Genomic DNA, 16,564 nt, shown 5'->3' with positions numbered 1-16,564 from the left:
TGAGCATGACGGCTGTACCGCTGGGTGAGGGCCCTGGGCATCAGTACCTGCAGGGTAAGGGGGTTTTGGGGTGGGCACTTGCTCCTCTATCCCGACCTCTGAGTGCACTTCGCGGGCCGAGCCTGGTGCCGCTGGTGCTGTCAACTGTTGCTCCAAGGCGGTGACCGACGATTGGTGAGAACGGGGCATTGGCATCACAGGCATGCCCCACACACTCCAATAGGGCCACTGGCTGTGTTGCCGAGGCAGCATTGCAGAGGTCAATGCAGCCTCAGGTTGCCAATTGCACTGGTGATGCCTTGGCGAGGGGCTGGACTTCCTCTCCATGCCAGAGGAATTCCCTTCTGGTGACCACGGTGGGGCCATCGATGCCAGCATCTGTCAGCTAACCATCGCCACTGGACACAGACGCTTCGAATAGGAGAACCAGGGCTGGGGGGACCAGTACCGTGACTGAGATCGTGCCCACAGTGCAGGGAACGGGGATCCATGCCGAGAATGATGCTGGTAATATGGTGACCAGCGTCTCCGCTTAGGTAACCCACGTTGAGAGGGCGGAGACTGCAATCAACCAAGACTGCCAGTGATCTTGGGCGAGCCACAGAGGACCTGGACTACGAAGCCGGAGATCTGCGGTGCGGAGTCGGAGAGTGTTGCTTTGGCTTTGTGGATCGGCAGCGCTCAACTGCCCTCTGGAGGTCCTGACGGCTGGCTTGCCCTTGTAGGAAGCCTTTGCCGCTTCCTGCAGTACGCACAGTTGCGGTAGAGGCCTCTGCTCTTTAGGCACTGGGAGAGCCTGGGAGGCGTCAGCCCAGCCACAAGTTTGAGTCCCCTACCACTCCTGGGAGTAGGTGGTGGATCCCTTGGGGGGTTAGGGGCCCCAATTGGGGAGGCACGTTCATGTGGCTCCGGTGCGGGCAGGCGGACCGAACTGGGTCCTTTGCCCGACACCCCATGGCCTTTCTTGCCCAGTGCTGGGGAGCCATGCTTCTTGGCCTTCTTTTTGGGCACCGGCGACAGAGAGTGGTGCCAGGGGTGTGCTACACACCGAAGCATTAGGCATAGGCCTGTTGAAGTCTGAACAGGGCTTAAACCAACTGGGACTCGCCTGGGGCGAGGTCCCAGTTGGGACTCAACTTCTAACTACACTGAACAATTACTTAACTCTAACTGCTATAAACAAACTATTTATAAGGCCCCTAAGGCTTGAAGTTAGAAGAGACGAAAACCACTAACCCTTGGTAGGCAAGGAAAAGGCGCGCCGACTAACCACCATGGGCGGTAAGAAGAAAGGGCTGGTGGTGCTTAATATACCGACACATGAGCATGGCACTCAAGAGGGCGCCACATCTGACCCTACAGATACTGCTAAGGCAAGAATCTCCGATGATCACACACATGGGCGTGCGCACACCTAGAATGTAATCGACATTAGCAAACACTCGAAGAACTTTGTGTATCAAAAGAATCTGAGGGCATTTGGGGTTTAGCAGACAAGATAAATATTGTTTAAACTAAGGAATGGAAAAGCCCTGCAGTTCATTCACAGAATTTATGCATACTGGTGAATTTCACCAGAAACACAGCCCAGTAGAGTGCTGAGCAAGTTGCAATTACTTTTCTCCCTTACATAACAGACCTTGTCCTTATTAAGTTTTGGAGAATGATCCAGTGTTTGCAAAAAGGAGAGATATGTGCAGCATTCCTCAGTATTGTATACTGAAATGATGCAAGGGAAAAAATTATACTTAATTCCAGATATTAACATTTTCCTGATGCAAACTTTGTTTGGATCATCCAATTTATCTAATAAGTTGCCACAGCAAGACAGACAACTGAAATTATAACTAGAAAAATGACTGTGGGTTTGTGTTTCAGTTTTACTAACATGGAGTACTGTATCTTTTGGGGACAGATGATAGACACAAGACATTTTAAGAGCATGAAAAGGGTAGAAAAAAGGAAACCCCTTGTCTCCAGCACAAGGAGCACCCATGTCCAGTCTAATGGTTAGAACAAGAGACTAAAAGTGTGATGGAAAGTCCATGAAATCAGAGAGACTCCCTAGATCAACCCCTAAATCCAGATTTCTTGACTTCTCATGTTATCTTAGATTCTTTTTGTGACTACCTGATCTGTTCTCCTAATTTCCTCTGCCTCAGGGAGATTACATAATTCAATGGACTGTTGTAAATATTAGTGCCAAATTCTATCTTCTGATATCTGCAATTCAGACCCCCTGGTTCCAATGGGAAATGCATGTGCATATTCCAGGGCAAAAAATGGCTCAATGTTTGCAAAATGTGTTGTAAGTGCTTACTGCTGACCTTTAAAAAATTCTTTACATTGCATCTTCATTTGTCTAGAGTAACAGCAGGGGTACAAAACACTACAGTTATAACTAGAAAGATTTTGCATTTTGAAAAAGTAGTTTTGCCTTTCCTGACATGTCCACTTCAAACAGAGGTCAGCTTTAAACACTACGCTTTTCTGTCCATTTTGGAAAGTGACAGATGCAGACTTAAATCCAGATTCTTCATCTGGCACATCTAGAAATATACATACCAGAATATTTACAGTTAGACTGCTTGGGATACGGGGATGGAAAATATTGGTAAAGTAAATATGCCTCTTAAGAGATACAAGGAACAGATTATAGGATCAATTTCCTCAAGCAAAACCTCTCATGGACAGTGGCAGCTGTCTCCATAATTTCAAAATAAAAAGTAATATAATCACTTGGAATTTCTTTATAAGTGTTACCAGTTAAATTTTAAGATCTCTTTCTAAAATCTGTGTTGGCCCATCGATATTCAAGTTGGATCTCAGGACAGGCTGGCATCACCTGCTTACTTCATTTATGGTAAAAACATATGGAAATAATGGTAGCGTAACCTGATCTTGTCAGAGGAAAAGCTCCCTACCATGCTCCATTAATTGCTTTAGCTATAAAATATGAGAGCATAATATGCCAATCCTTAATTACAATAATGGATAATTGTATTACTTAAAATGTATGCATGCAGTCTCTTCTACAAATGTATTTATTCAGCTGCCACCACTAAGTTACATATGTGTTTACACTTGAAGAAATTTTTGTCCCTCAAATCATGTTAAAACATTAACCAACTAGAAAAAATAAAACCGCCAAATTATTTAATATTCAGTTTTAAATTACCCAACGCCCCATACATCAGTCACATACAAAACCTAGCTCTAAACCCTCATGAATTTGGGACACGAAAATCTGTGTTTTGGAAGACAGTGAAAATCACAGCACTACACAACTAGATTACGCTGACTCAGTAAGATTATAGCTGCCATCCAGAACATTTCCTAACAAAATTCAATCAAATACCTGCCTCCCAAGGTCACCAAATATTCATCTTACGCATTAACGGATGTATTTCCAATTAAGGAGTCAATCTCTCGGTTACACCGCTCTACTGTGATATGTTGCCAGTGCTCATAGTATTCAGTAATAGGGTTTCATTGCTGAAAGCCATCTGAAAAGTTTTATAAATCCTTATTCCTTGGCCTGTGTTTAATTTTTTTTTTTAGTAAGTTTCACATGCACATTTATTTATTTTCAGTAATTTTCTCCATAATCATCTGAACTAGCAATGTTTGATGTAACCGAGCATGAGCAATTTATCAACATATCCTTAGAACAAGACAAGCAACACCGTAGAAGTAGACTATTACTGCATGGTACTTAAATAGGATTGTTAATACCAAAGTACTTACTAATCAGTACTTGGTTTCAGTTTAAAATATAACCAACAGCACACTGATGTACAATCCAAAGGCTCTTTCAGACATGGTGTTTATGCAGAAAATATTAAAATGAATAGGAGTGGTGAGGAAAAAAGAAACCAGAGGTTCTTAACCCTGAAACTAAAATTCTGAAAGAAAAACCTCTTAGGTTATGTGCCTTATAGCAGATGTTAATGCAGCTTTAAAGATGTTCTGTTAAAAATTTATGTTATGAAAACAGATTTTACTCAGTGCTATAAACGAACATAAAACTAGACTGAAAAGTATTTTGCCAGGGCTAAAAAAAAAAAATACCAAAAAGCTATTAACGAAAGGACAACCATTACATGCCATTAAGCATGCAAGAACTGAGCCTTCTACAAAAATATCCAAATAATTAAATCTCCTTCCCATCTATCGTTAGCAGTCAGTTAAATATTCATTAGAGCTGCTGCAAGAAAAATTCACAATTTGCAGAATCGGCTTTTGTCTCTTTGAACCTACTTTTGCTTTGAAAAGTCACAATACAAAAACAAAGCCCAGGTGAAAGAACCTGTTTATAATCTTGAGACTCCCTGAAAAATCTGCTCTTCTTAGGCAAATTGAACAAAGATGAATAGCAGCTTTGGGATGTCCCTGAGTTCTTTCTTTTTGCCCTAGGATGGCAAAGGACAATAATACCGTGACTTTACAGCATATGCAGACTGATGTTATTAGGCAATCGCCTCTTCCTGGAAGGACTAACAAGTTATGATCTATTTATTTTTATAGTTCAATGGCTCTAAATTTTTCCAATCAGAAAACAAGCATGGAGAGTGTATTTTTTTCAAACTGATTATTCAATTGGGTGTTTGCAAAACAAATATTTAGTCATAATTCTTTCAGTCTTAATTATTTTTCATTATACCACGGGGAGAAGAATGTATATTGCAGTGGAGATTATTGCAGCAAGTAACATGTGAGATACGACTATATATATATTTTTAATGTGTGATATCACAAGTTGCCCTTGTAGTACAAGAAATTAAGATGCTTAAAAACTACCATCTAAATCCCTAAAAATTGTGAGAAAAGATGTTATCATGACATAAAACAGTGCATTTAAAACTTTTGTGCATCAGAAACTGATTTATAAACTGGACTCCTCAGTAACACACCTGAAATGTGTGCACTACAATATTACTTCTGGGCAGAGGGAAACAGGGAAATAGTTTAAAGCTAAGAGTAATGTTAACTGAATATGGAAAACTGGTCAAGTTAACACAAGGTTCAGTAATCTTTTTGTGGATCTGGTTAAAATAGTAAAACTTGCTGTATGAGACCAGAAAGAAAAAAAGGTGCTACACAGCTAAAAGCCTATTCATTCTTTACCTGCTATTTATATAAGCTAAATAATTCTATCTGCTGCTTGTGTCCATTTTAAGTGAATTCCAGTGGATTGACTTGAAATGTTTTCATTTCCAGTTGCTCTCTCTGAGTCCAAAGTGTGTGGGATACTCCATCAACCACTGTCACCAACACCTTTTTCAGGAACAGCATGATGGCAGTAACAGAATCAGCACGATACAAAGTGGGGTTATGCCCAAGAATAACAGATGAAGTTACCAAGACAGAAGTTACTTTAGTTTTTTCATTTTAAAAATGACACATGCTCTGCCTCCCCTTCCAAGAAAAACTGGTAATGGCAAATCTATTAACAATAGTTAAAATATTCCATACTGTAAAGCACATGGAAATATATGTTTTCTGCTCTGGATGCAGAAAAATAAGCAGTAACAGATCACAGATGAGAAGCATTATCAGTAAAGTAGGAAAGCCCCAAATGATAGCCACTTTTCAATGAGAGAACACTTGTGAAAGGACAGTTTTTACATAAAAATTAAAAGAAAACAATCTGTATAAAATAATTGTGTTGAGACATTGGCAGCTTTTCAAATGGCCATTAGCCAAATGTGGACCAAAAGTTAAATAGCCAAACTCAAAATACAGTGGAAACGAAGGATGTAAGTAAAATATAATAATGGAAGGAATTCAACAGCCACAGGGCTTAAAAAGATATTAAAGGCCACAAAAGGTGGTCTAAGTTGCACCTTGAACAATTAAGTCTTTAGTGGTTTTCATATAACAAAACTAACAAGAAGCTATGGCCTGGTCTGCACTAAAAAGTTAGGTTGACCCACCTATCTCTCAGGGACGTGAAAAATCCGTACCCAAGTGGCTAAGTTAAACCAACCTAACTCCTGGTGTAGAGAGCGATAGGCTGGCAGAAGAATTTTTCCTCCGACCTAGCCACTGCCTCTTAGGGAAGTGAAGTACCTATGTTGATGGAAAAAGCCCTCCCATTGGCGTAGGTAGTACCAACACTGAAGCAGTTGCAGCTATGCTACTGTAGCATTTCAAGCGCAGACAAGCCCTGAGTTCTCCAAAGAGGTTACCCTACTTATGGGAGTCTGAACCTTAACTATACCTTGATCAAGAAATTTGGATCTTGACAAAAAAATAATTGACTATCCCAATCTACAACATACTAGACTCGCACACTAGGGAGCCAGCCTTAATGAAGTCCTGATAACAAAGAGACTACTTTTTACCCAGCACAAAACCAAGTTTTAGAGGGTCTGAAAACACGATCACCTCCTCAGACTACTACTGACCACCTGGAGAAAACACTACCCCTCCCTCATCCCAGGATTAGCTATAGGAACACGACCATACTTAGAATAGGAAGATGCTACACTTTCAACTGTTTGGAGATTTTAAATTTATGCTTCTCTTTCATGCAGAAGATCATAAAGTGGCCTGAGATGATCACAAAACAGGATCTTAAAAAAAGCTGAATATTGTTTGTTTCATCAAACTAAATATTTTTAGGGGATTTTTGTTGTTGTCACCATGAGTCTACTTTGGTCTACAACATTTACTAGTCAGTCATTCTTTTGTTTGGTTTAAGTGCCAGAAACTCTCCTCCCTGTAAAGCTGTTTTGGTTGCTGCTTTGACCGTCAATGTCACTGCACGCAATAAAAATAGAAAACAGAACTCATTCCTAGCAAGTGAGCTGGCTCCTAGATATAGCTCTTTTAAAACAGCCTCTGGACTCAAAGGGTTAAACCAGAAGAGCAAGGCAGACTCCTCTCACCTCACCATGGTAACATTGCATTTGTAAGCTTGGAACAGCTCAACCTAGAGTTCTGTCCTAAAGGAGTTAAATGATTTATTTACCGAGATTGCCTCTGAACTTTATAGTACAAAAATCCTAAGAATATAAATAGTTCCCTCTCTCCATTCCTTGTAGAAACTTGAAATAAATTCTCAGATGTTTGACGGAGGCAACGTTTCGAAGGAATTTATTTATCGTGACACAAGACTCCTGAAGATTACTCTGGTTCTAATGGAAAGAGTTACCTGTAAATGGAAGAGACGGATTAACTAGGAAAGTGGCCCTGGCTAAACACTTACCTTATTGTTTGGACTTCTTGATTGGATAGGGGGGAATCCACGTAAAGGAAACATAGGCACAATGCCTGACACGGCTGATAGAGGAGAGCAGCTCTGGAAGTGGGTAGAAAATGAAAACGTGCGTGGCCCTGCGAGTGGGGAGTGCAGCAGAAGCCTGTTGCACGTTGCACAGAGAGCTATGGAGGCTCCTCTTTAGCAATGAGTCTGCGAGAGGTCACATTTCCTTCCTGCTTTCAGTCCTGACGACACTTCAACCTCCACCCCCTTCCACATTTAAAGGGCCAGGATTATTTTCCTCCATTGCAAAGTAGGTCTCATCTGGCAGCAGAAAAAAGCTTTGGTGATCCTGCCTGATCTGTTGCAGAGAGCAAGGCCGGAATGACTTGTGTGTGCACTTGGAACTGTTTTCATACAGAGGGAGACAGTTTGACAGCCAATTTTCAACCAAAGCTGCTGGTTTTGTCTGGAAACCGGGCTGCAACCTTGTGTTAAAGCTGTTAAGTGTTGAAAGAATCTTCCCAAATGATGGTTTAGTGCAGTGGGTCTCAAACTTTTTTACTGGTGACCCTTTTCACATCGCAAGCCTCTGAGTGCAACCTCCTAATAAATTAAACACACTTTTAAATATTTTCAACACCATTATAAATGCTGGAGGCAAGCGGGGTTTGGGGTGGAGGTTGACAGCTCACGACCCCCCATGTAATGACCTTGCGACTCCCTGAAGGGTCCCGACCCCCAGTTTGAGAACCCCTGGTTTAGTGAGTCTGATATCTAGGAACAGGATACAGTCTAAAGCTATCTTTCAGAGTCAAACTTTAAGGCAGTTCTACTGAGGATTGTAACTATTTAAATAGGAGAGAACAAATAGGCGCAGAGGCGTTACATCAACATGCTGGGCAGCTTCAATAATCCACAGCTCAGTTAAAATATTAATGAGTTAAAATACTGCCACACTGTGGAAATCTTAAAACAAATCTTTATTAAAATAAAATTACATATCATGAACTTTTTGACATTGCATTTCTGATTACATAATCATTCCTGATGATCATTGCTGGTTACTATAGGAAGACGTTTGGTACAGGGATCTTGGCTTACTGGTGGAGAAAGGAAGCACTCCAAAGAACTAGTTGCTACCACCAACATATCGCTCTCCTTGATGGCACCTAGCCTCTGATCAAGATGGGCCACAGCCGCTGGCTCCTCAATGCTTCAAAGGAGAACATTTCTTAGACTACATCGTGTACTTGTTGACAAATTTGACCATCTTGTAGTTTGCATATTTCTATAGCATCTACAGTTGTTAGACGTCAATAAAATGTGCTCACTCCAAGTTAACTATACTTCTCAAGTGTAAAAACATGTGTCTGAAAAGAGTTAGGAATTTTTAGTAATTTTGGCTAAATATTCTGTAGCAAGGTTAAGGGTGTTAAACATCTGAAACCAGAGTTCTTTTATCCACAAGCCAAGAACCCTTATAAATCAAGCAGATTCAACGCAGATTCCCTGTCACATCCATCCATTTGGTCTCCACCTTAACTGCAGAAACTAAGAGATTATACAGGCTACTAGAAGCCTTTGATTGCTCTGTCACCTGAATAAGGAATGAAGTCAGTTTTTTCTTGTGATGGTTACTGAGTCATCGTTTTAAAGGTGAAAAGCTGATGCTGTATTTTATTAAATACAAACATTCTGATAAAGATGGCTGAGAAATTCCACACTAGAAGGCCAAGGCTCAAACAAAAATGCAACATGGTCAAGTTCTGGCAGTGCCTCCTGCACTCTGCAGTGCTGATGAAAGGTGTTCTCTCTTTCAGCTAGTGGCACAGGAAAAATGAGAAGTTCCTAAATGAGAGATGATGCATTTCCAATAGCATAATTTTAAAATCAAGTAATCTTGCTAAAAACTAGACAGCATTGCTAAATTAACAAAACTGCTGTGATGTCCTGATTTTAAGGTACACTTCACAGAAAAGGTGCTCCCCTCTAAATTACCACAGATTACAAATAAAGAAAAACCCCAGAAACAAGCCGTTTAACTATCTTTTTTAAAACTTCAAGTAAAAATTTTATTCTATGTAGGAATTGCACTGCTTTGTCTTTTTTTGCAGTCTAAACAGCAGAAGTTCCTTGGATCTGGTCAAAATATTATTTGCTTGACTTGTTGAAAAGAATTCTTGTTCTCTCTCCTGTCAGGCAAACAATTTGAACTAGATACTTCCTGCATAAATGGAAAACAAAATAAGGACATATTTATGGACTTACCCAGGGGCCAAGTGAGGGTGGAGTTGCAGTATCCACAATAGCCATTCCTTTTGGGTTCCGTGTAAATGCTTGCAAGCAGCAGCACTTAGAAGGAAATATTTCAGATATGTCTTTGCATCACTGAGTTCAGGATAATCAATCCAGCCTTACTTAGTCACTGGCTTTCCAGGGACTAACATGAAGCTTAGTTGTTGAGTTCAATTACTGCATCTGATTCATCTATTTCCATATTAAGACACTTCTGCAAATAATTGAAAGCAAAATGTGTACAGCTACCATATCAAAGCATTAGTGTGTGTATACACACAAAATGTGGGTAAAATGCATTGAAATTAACTTGTATTTAGGCAAGGTTATTTTACCTTTTCGTTCTGTGTAGTCCTTCCTATTCTGCAGAAGATATGAAAAAACCATCAGCTAAAGCCTGCTTTTCACTGGGTGCTGTGAGTACTGCTAAACTAAAGGTAACGCAATATCATCTTTTTTGAAAATCGTGAGCTGCATCCAGAAATTCTCTGTACTGTGAAATTCCTATGACAATAATCTGCTGTTGGAACAAACTTTCTTTTCAAAGCTCTCTCCTGCTAAGGGTTTATATGGAAAAGTAAGTTAGAGTTTTCCAGAAGTATGGAAATTTCACTTGGTGCTCAGAACTGGAGTTGACTCTCAGAATTTGGCTTCTCAGATAAGTAGTAAAACACCATCACACTTGCTTTTGTCTCCATCCTAGCAGCAAAGTTCCACATATCAAGCTTAACTTCATTTCACACATTAACCAAAAGAGCACACTAGGGGCTTTTGCTTCCACAAGAAATGTATTTGGAGAGCAGGCAAACATAAGCTGGTCACAGTGCTGTGTGCAGGTCTAGTAGTATTTTCACTGACATTGCAAAGGATCTTGAAGCACTAAAAACTATATACATTTGGTACAGCTCCACTAAAATGCTGCTACCTCAGAGATGGAAGGAAGACAAGCAGAGCTCTGCAGGGTACACAAGAGTGAAATAGGGACAAATTTTGGCCAAGAGCTATGAAACAAAGCCTTGTACTCACAAAAATGCCACAGGGTCTTGAACACCCATGAAGAAGAGGTAGCAAAACTTGTTTTCTAAGGGCCTTGTCCCAGTGTTGCCCTCCACCATATCGTTAAGTGAATGAAACTCAGTTAATCTATCATGGAAGGATGAAGACCAGAGTCAATCCTACTGCAATTTGAACATGAGGTCTCAAGGTTACTGCAGAGGAAAAGCGGTGGGCAGCTTTCTGCAGCGCACAGGTAGCTATTTTCTGTACTTTATTAAAAACTAGAACAAAAATTAGGATAACCATCTGCTAAAAAAAAAGCTAATTGGGAAATGTTAAACATTCTATTTTAATAATAATGATGAAAGTAATACTAAGTGCTTCTATATATTTCAAAGTGCTTTACAATGGAGGACAAGGGTTAATATTCCCATTTTAAAGATGGAGGCAGAGAGAAGTCATGGAAATTGCCTAAGGCTATAACAGACGGTGAATGTCAGAACCAAAAACAGAACACGGGGTCCTGACTCCCAGCGTGTACTTGCTCAGTCCCTCCACCTATGTAAGAAACAGAGAGAACAATACCCTCCCTTATCAAATTTTTATCATGACTAGTCAAAAAATTATCCTTTGATGTACAAGCTGCACTGTACTGAAAACCACCTGCTTTTACTGTGTGCAGCTGACAGTATTAACCTTTCTGAGCAATGAAGACGTTGGAACAAGTCAAACTGGATGTGTGTCTGAAATGCCTTATGCTTATTAATTAGGAACATTTTCCTTAGGTTTGGAGGCTCTGTTTCACATTTTGTAATTTAATCAGGAATTTACTTTCCTTTGGTGTCTCAGCTCACAAATAAGACCCTTTGTTTGCAGGACACCATGACATCCAAACTAAAAAAAATGGAAGGGGGAGCTTCAGTTGAGCTACTAATCAGGACTTGTTGGCATAGAAGGCAGAGAACTGGTGTTGCAATATGTACACACTGTAAGGGAGGTTAATATTTTACAAGTGTTGAACTTTGGGACTGAACTCAAAACAGCTGAAGATTTTTTCAGTGCAAAAAGCAAATTCTTCTTTACATGGAATCCTTTAAAAGTCTTGTGGTTCAGACATCCCCACTCATTGTACCTATTCTCTCTCCCTCTAACTTTTGAGTTTGTGGTTGAACTATCTTGATTCCTTTCCTTGCTAAGAGGTATCATTTTAATGGCACAAACATGTTGCTCTTTCACAAAATTCATAGCTCATGGCAGAGCAGGTTAATACAATTAAACAAACAGCAATTAGTTTTTCTCCATGATTCTCAATCTAAAAGAAAAGCAAGTTGTTGGTAGGAGTAAACACTTCAAAACTAATTACGCCCTGCTGTGGTTTAATACCATTTTAAAGATTTTTGGCATTAAAAAAACAAAAAAAAAAAGACTTTCCCCAGCTTTTATTCTCCATGTGGTTCAATCTGACCTCATCTATGGACAGTTTCCAGTAACCCAGTGAATTTTCAAGAAGTTATCACTGCTATGCACTCCCATTAGTTGCCAGTGTTTTAGACTAATTATTCCAAATATCCTTTTCACCTAATTTATAGGTTTTTGTATTCTGCTTTTCAAAGAGCAACCACTTCAAGTAAATTTTAAGATATGAAGCATTAACACAATAACTGCCATGGTTCTATAAGGGGAAAAAAATATTACGTGCTACTCTGACCCAAGTTTATGACACAATGCCCAAATAAGGCCCTCGGAAGGGAAAACATGGACTCTAACCCAACAAATATTGATGGGTTGTAAGTACTTAAACAAGCATTAAAAACATTTATGAAAAAAAGATTTTAGGTATCTGTTCTTTCTGGGACATTTAAGGTCATTCTGCAGAATGGGTTCATACCTCGTAAAGCAGTAGCAAATAAGACCAGGAAGTACAAAATCAGCAGAGTACACTCCCAATCCAGGAACTAGAGGAGTTGTAGAATTTTGTTTTTGTACTGATTAAGAGAATACAGGTTCAAAGGTATTACATATTGCCTTGCTTACACAGCAACAATGCTGGTGAGCAAAACAAACTCCATTTACAGAGTCAGCGCTTAAACTGTGAGGCAGCAATGCTAAAACTATAAAGCCCTACTGCTATACGGTATAGTCCAAATCCCAAAGAGAGGTACTCCCCCAACTCCCTCCTTAGAGATGTTAGGTCTTAATTTTGTAATAAACTTACCTGGTTGCTGGAACACGCACTCACACCTTCCACACCTCAACAGTAACCTGTCACTGTTTCAGCCTCTCCAATTATGAAATCAGGAAACAATTCTGCACAAAAAAGAAACTGTGTTGAAGCAGCTGTATATTTAAGCCATACACCAGGTTTTATTTTAAGGCAAGAGGTTTTATACACAAAACTGTGGGTTTTATCATTATCAGCTTAAACCTGGGAATTGGTTACCTTCTGAGAAAGGAACTTGGAAAGTCAATCCATTTACCTTCACCCAGTCACTATTTTTTCTCCCTTCTAATCCCAAACTCCAAGCTAACAACTGTCAGTGATCAAGTAGTCACTTCTACCACACTTCCCCCACAAGACAGTGCAAGCAAGGACAGCTGAATTCTGGAACCTACTGTAGATACACCCTCCCTTTCTAGACCAGTGTTCATATTTTGTCTTCAAACAGAATTGTAACTTCGTCTGCATTAACAGAGTGCTCATAAACTGTGCTACAATCTTGCTTGGGCTGAGGAAGAAGTCTACTGCATGGTTCTGGCCAGCACAGTGAAGTATGGGATTTCTAAAATCCTTGTTCACGCTGAAACACCAAACTGAGCTGGTTACAACAATGTGTGAAAATGCTTGTAACTAGCATGGTTTGTGCCTCAGCAGGAACAGTCCCTACGGCACTCCCAGCTGCTACCCTATAGCCCAAGGAGTGGCCGTCCAACATCACCACAAATAGATCACTGCTTCAGGCATAAGAAACTGGCAATTATATCCAGGGCGCCACTTGCAGACTCTTGCTATTTTCACCACAAAATAAAATATTGGGTTTAAACCAAAGCAGGCGGAGAGTATTATGTACAAATTAATAGAGATTTCAAATGCAATGTTTATAAAGAACCTTAAAGATAAAACACACTATGTGCACTAAGCATTAACAAATGGGGAAAACAGCCAGCCTGACTCTGCACTTCTCAAATCTCTCCAGGTGTGCTGTAAAGGGGACGTGTATCTCCTGGGAAGGGAAAAACCAGGATGCACCACAGCCATACTAATCCATGGAATGGCACAAACGATTATTGTACCTGTAACTTTAGAATGCCTTGGGGATTTATTCCCTTTACATTTAAGTCTTATTTCCAATATAAACACAAATTACAAGATACAAAGGAACAACATTAAGGCTATAAAGGGAGAAAAAAATTCAGAGGCACAAGCATTATTTTGGGACAAAATTTTAGATTAGCTATTTATTTCACAATGATATAAGGTCTTTTGACTAGAAGACGAAACATTTGTGCCAGTGACATCTCTGACACAGATGCATCCATCCCTTCCCCACCTAATTAAGGCCCCATTCTGCCCTCAGTTGAATGGGTGTAACTAAAGTTAGAACTGAGTCTTAAGTCTAAATTGAAAATCTGCTAAAAACTTTCTTTACCGAAGGCTTTTGCTGGCATCAATGCAACAAGACAGATTAAGTTGTGACGGCCCATGTTGAACATTTTGTCTGGGGACCAAGTCTGATAAGCAGTTACAGAGCAATGGAGATTTTTCAATAACAAGCTATGCATTTTAATGAATTTATTTAGAGTAAAGACTAATAGGTTCAAAGCAGCAAGAAAAACTCAACAAGACAGTCATCTGTCCAGGAAATATTAATAACAAATACTGCATTTTATAGTACCTTCCACACAAGACACTTACAATGTTTTACAATCTACTAATAAATTAAACCTCAACTCCACTGTAAGGATGTTATTCCAATTCTAACTATGGATAAACTGAAGTAGAGGTGAAATGGCTTGCCCAAGGGCCCATAGCAAATCAGTGGTTGAGCTGAGTATGAAACCTAAATCTCCTGACATCCAGTTCTCTGCATTACCCTCCAGATAAGGCTTTTTTTCTGCTCCGGTCTACGTTTACCTATGCACATTAAAGCAACTCCTGGTGTGTATAACTTCCACTACAAGAGGAAATGCAGATCTGAACTATTCATTTGCAGCCTGATCTGAAATGGATGTCCACTGGCACCACCTGTTCTGAAAAACCGACTCAGCTGATAGCTAGTGGTGAAGTCACATTTTTGCTTACTTTTTAAAAACAGACCAGTAGAGAATCACAGATTTTTGAGACAAAAATACAAAAGCAACTGCAGACTGAGAATGTCACCAAGTCCCTGGCAGGCTGAAGGAGGGCTCCTCGGTATCGTTTGCCAGCTGCCCAAACCAAACATGTGCTGCGTGACTGTATAACTAAAAATAACACTGTTTAGCAGCCCATCTTATTTAAGTTCACAAGTAGCTGATGGTTTCAGGTTTAGCACCACTGCTGTCATTTAGTCATCAAATGCGGATGAACTTTCCAGTATTGTTAATCAGCATAGCAAGCAGCCCAGTTTAGGCTCAAAAGTAGTTAAGGCTACTAAAGTTACAGGAAGCTATTTCCTGTTTCCGATTCTTTTGTTTATTCGTCCTTAAGTTCTGTTCTTGGATGTGGCTAGGAAGTACCTGGAGACAGCTGAACATAGACAAAGTTCACATCTTTATTCTTTAAAAAGCAACCAAGAGTCCTGTGTTGCTTTTTACAGATCCAGACTAACATGGCTACCCCCTCTGATCTTTATTCTTACAATTTCTGTGAGGGCTGGGGAGGGATTCCATACAGTTGCTATGTTTGACCTTTCATTGGCAACAACAGTTGTCATTGTCATACCTTTAGATTAATCTATTTACTGAAATGCTGGCACTTAGTTGCTACAGCCCAAAGTTAGGATAGACTTTTCTATCAGACTTTCCCAAATTCTGAGGTGCACCCCTGGAAGAGTACAGACAGTATATAAATTAGGATGGGTAGGCTTTTAACACCATATTACAGTGTGGGAGCGCAACCGGTTTCATTTTCCATGCCTGCATGATATAACTTCTTAATTTGAACCTGTATTTTGTACTTGCTACTTAACCCTGCTCATATAGCCAGGACTGCTATTCTGTATTGTTCTCTAAATTATTAATTGTGTGTTTTACAGCAACCTGTACCTCCAATCAGGCATACCATGGGAGTCTGATATTTCCCCTTCTGGATCATTACCAGTGTTATCACCAAGGAAACCATGGGACTGATTGCCAAAGGCACTACCTGAAGCTGTATTACATTTCTACATTTCCATGACTACGGATTGACAAGTTAACTCTCCAGACAAAAACCCACCACTTTCCCCATGAGCATTTATTTCACAGTATATGCCAGTTCAAAACACATTTCATTGTTAACCTATGCTGGTTTTCCGTTTATTCTTGTTAGCGATCAGAGGACCAGGAGCATGTAATTCTCTTAACATTAAAGGAAACCACAAGCCAAGAGACATAGTTCCTTACTTTATACATTCATGTCAGCATAACATTCCTGTAGAAGACTCATCTATTTAAATATGAATACATCAAGGCTTAATGGGTGAATCATGTATTCAGGTTTCATTACAGAATTCCGTATAAAGGGTTGCAATTTTCAGAAAAATGGGACATAAACAGTAAATGTAAATGGCTCTTCAAAGATGACCATTTGCACAACTAAAACAGATCAAAGATTCCTACAAACAGACTAATTTCAACAAGGACCAATAGCGGAAGTGTCTCATTTTTTCTGGGTATGCAACTGATATCAAATTCACAAACCCCCTCTATCCCCCTCCCTTTTTTTTTTTTTTAAAGTTAACTATTCACCACTAGTTCCACTTACTTTACTGAATGCACAATCTCAGATTTCCTTTGGGTCTAGGCTATTATCGATGTTTTGTCAATCCTCTGAGAAACCCATAATCATAAGATTTTTAAACACATAATTCCATTATTTTTATT

At 39.8% G+C, this 16,564-nt stretch overlaps 1 protein-coding gene across 7 annotated transcripts in view; it reads right to left on the bottom strand.

Annotated features, from left to right (window-relative positions):
• Positions 1-16,564, bottom strand: part of THRAP3 (thyroid hormone receptor associated protein 3) — a 67,616-nt gene that overhangs the window by 27,324 nt on the left and 23,728 nt on the right. For 5 of the 7 annotated variants that reach the window (XM_024202921.3, XM_024202924.2, XM_024202925.2 and 2 more), the window contains one exon: positions 12,717-12,808. The gene's annotated coding sequence lies outside the window, so the exon portion shown is untranslated. Of the gene's footprint in view, positions 1-7,213; positions 7,413-9,478; positions 9,720-12,716; positions 12,809-16,564 lie in introns of those variants that run through there. The other 2 variants (XM_024202922.2, XM_024202927.1) reach the window with 2 other exon arrangements.

The sequence above is a fragment of the Terrapene carolina genome, unplaced genomic scaffold, assembly GCF_002925995.2.
Source record: "Terrapene carolina triunguis isolate 2854851 unplaced genomic scaffold, T_m_triunguis-2.0 Scaffold236, whole genome shotgun sequence".
Classification (NCBI taxonomy): Eukaryota; Metazoa; Chordata; order Testudines; family Emydidae; genus Terrapene; species Terrapene triunguis.
This window is presented reverse-complemented; position numbering and strand designations above follow the sequence as displayed.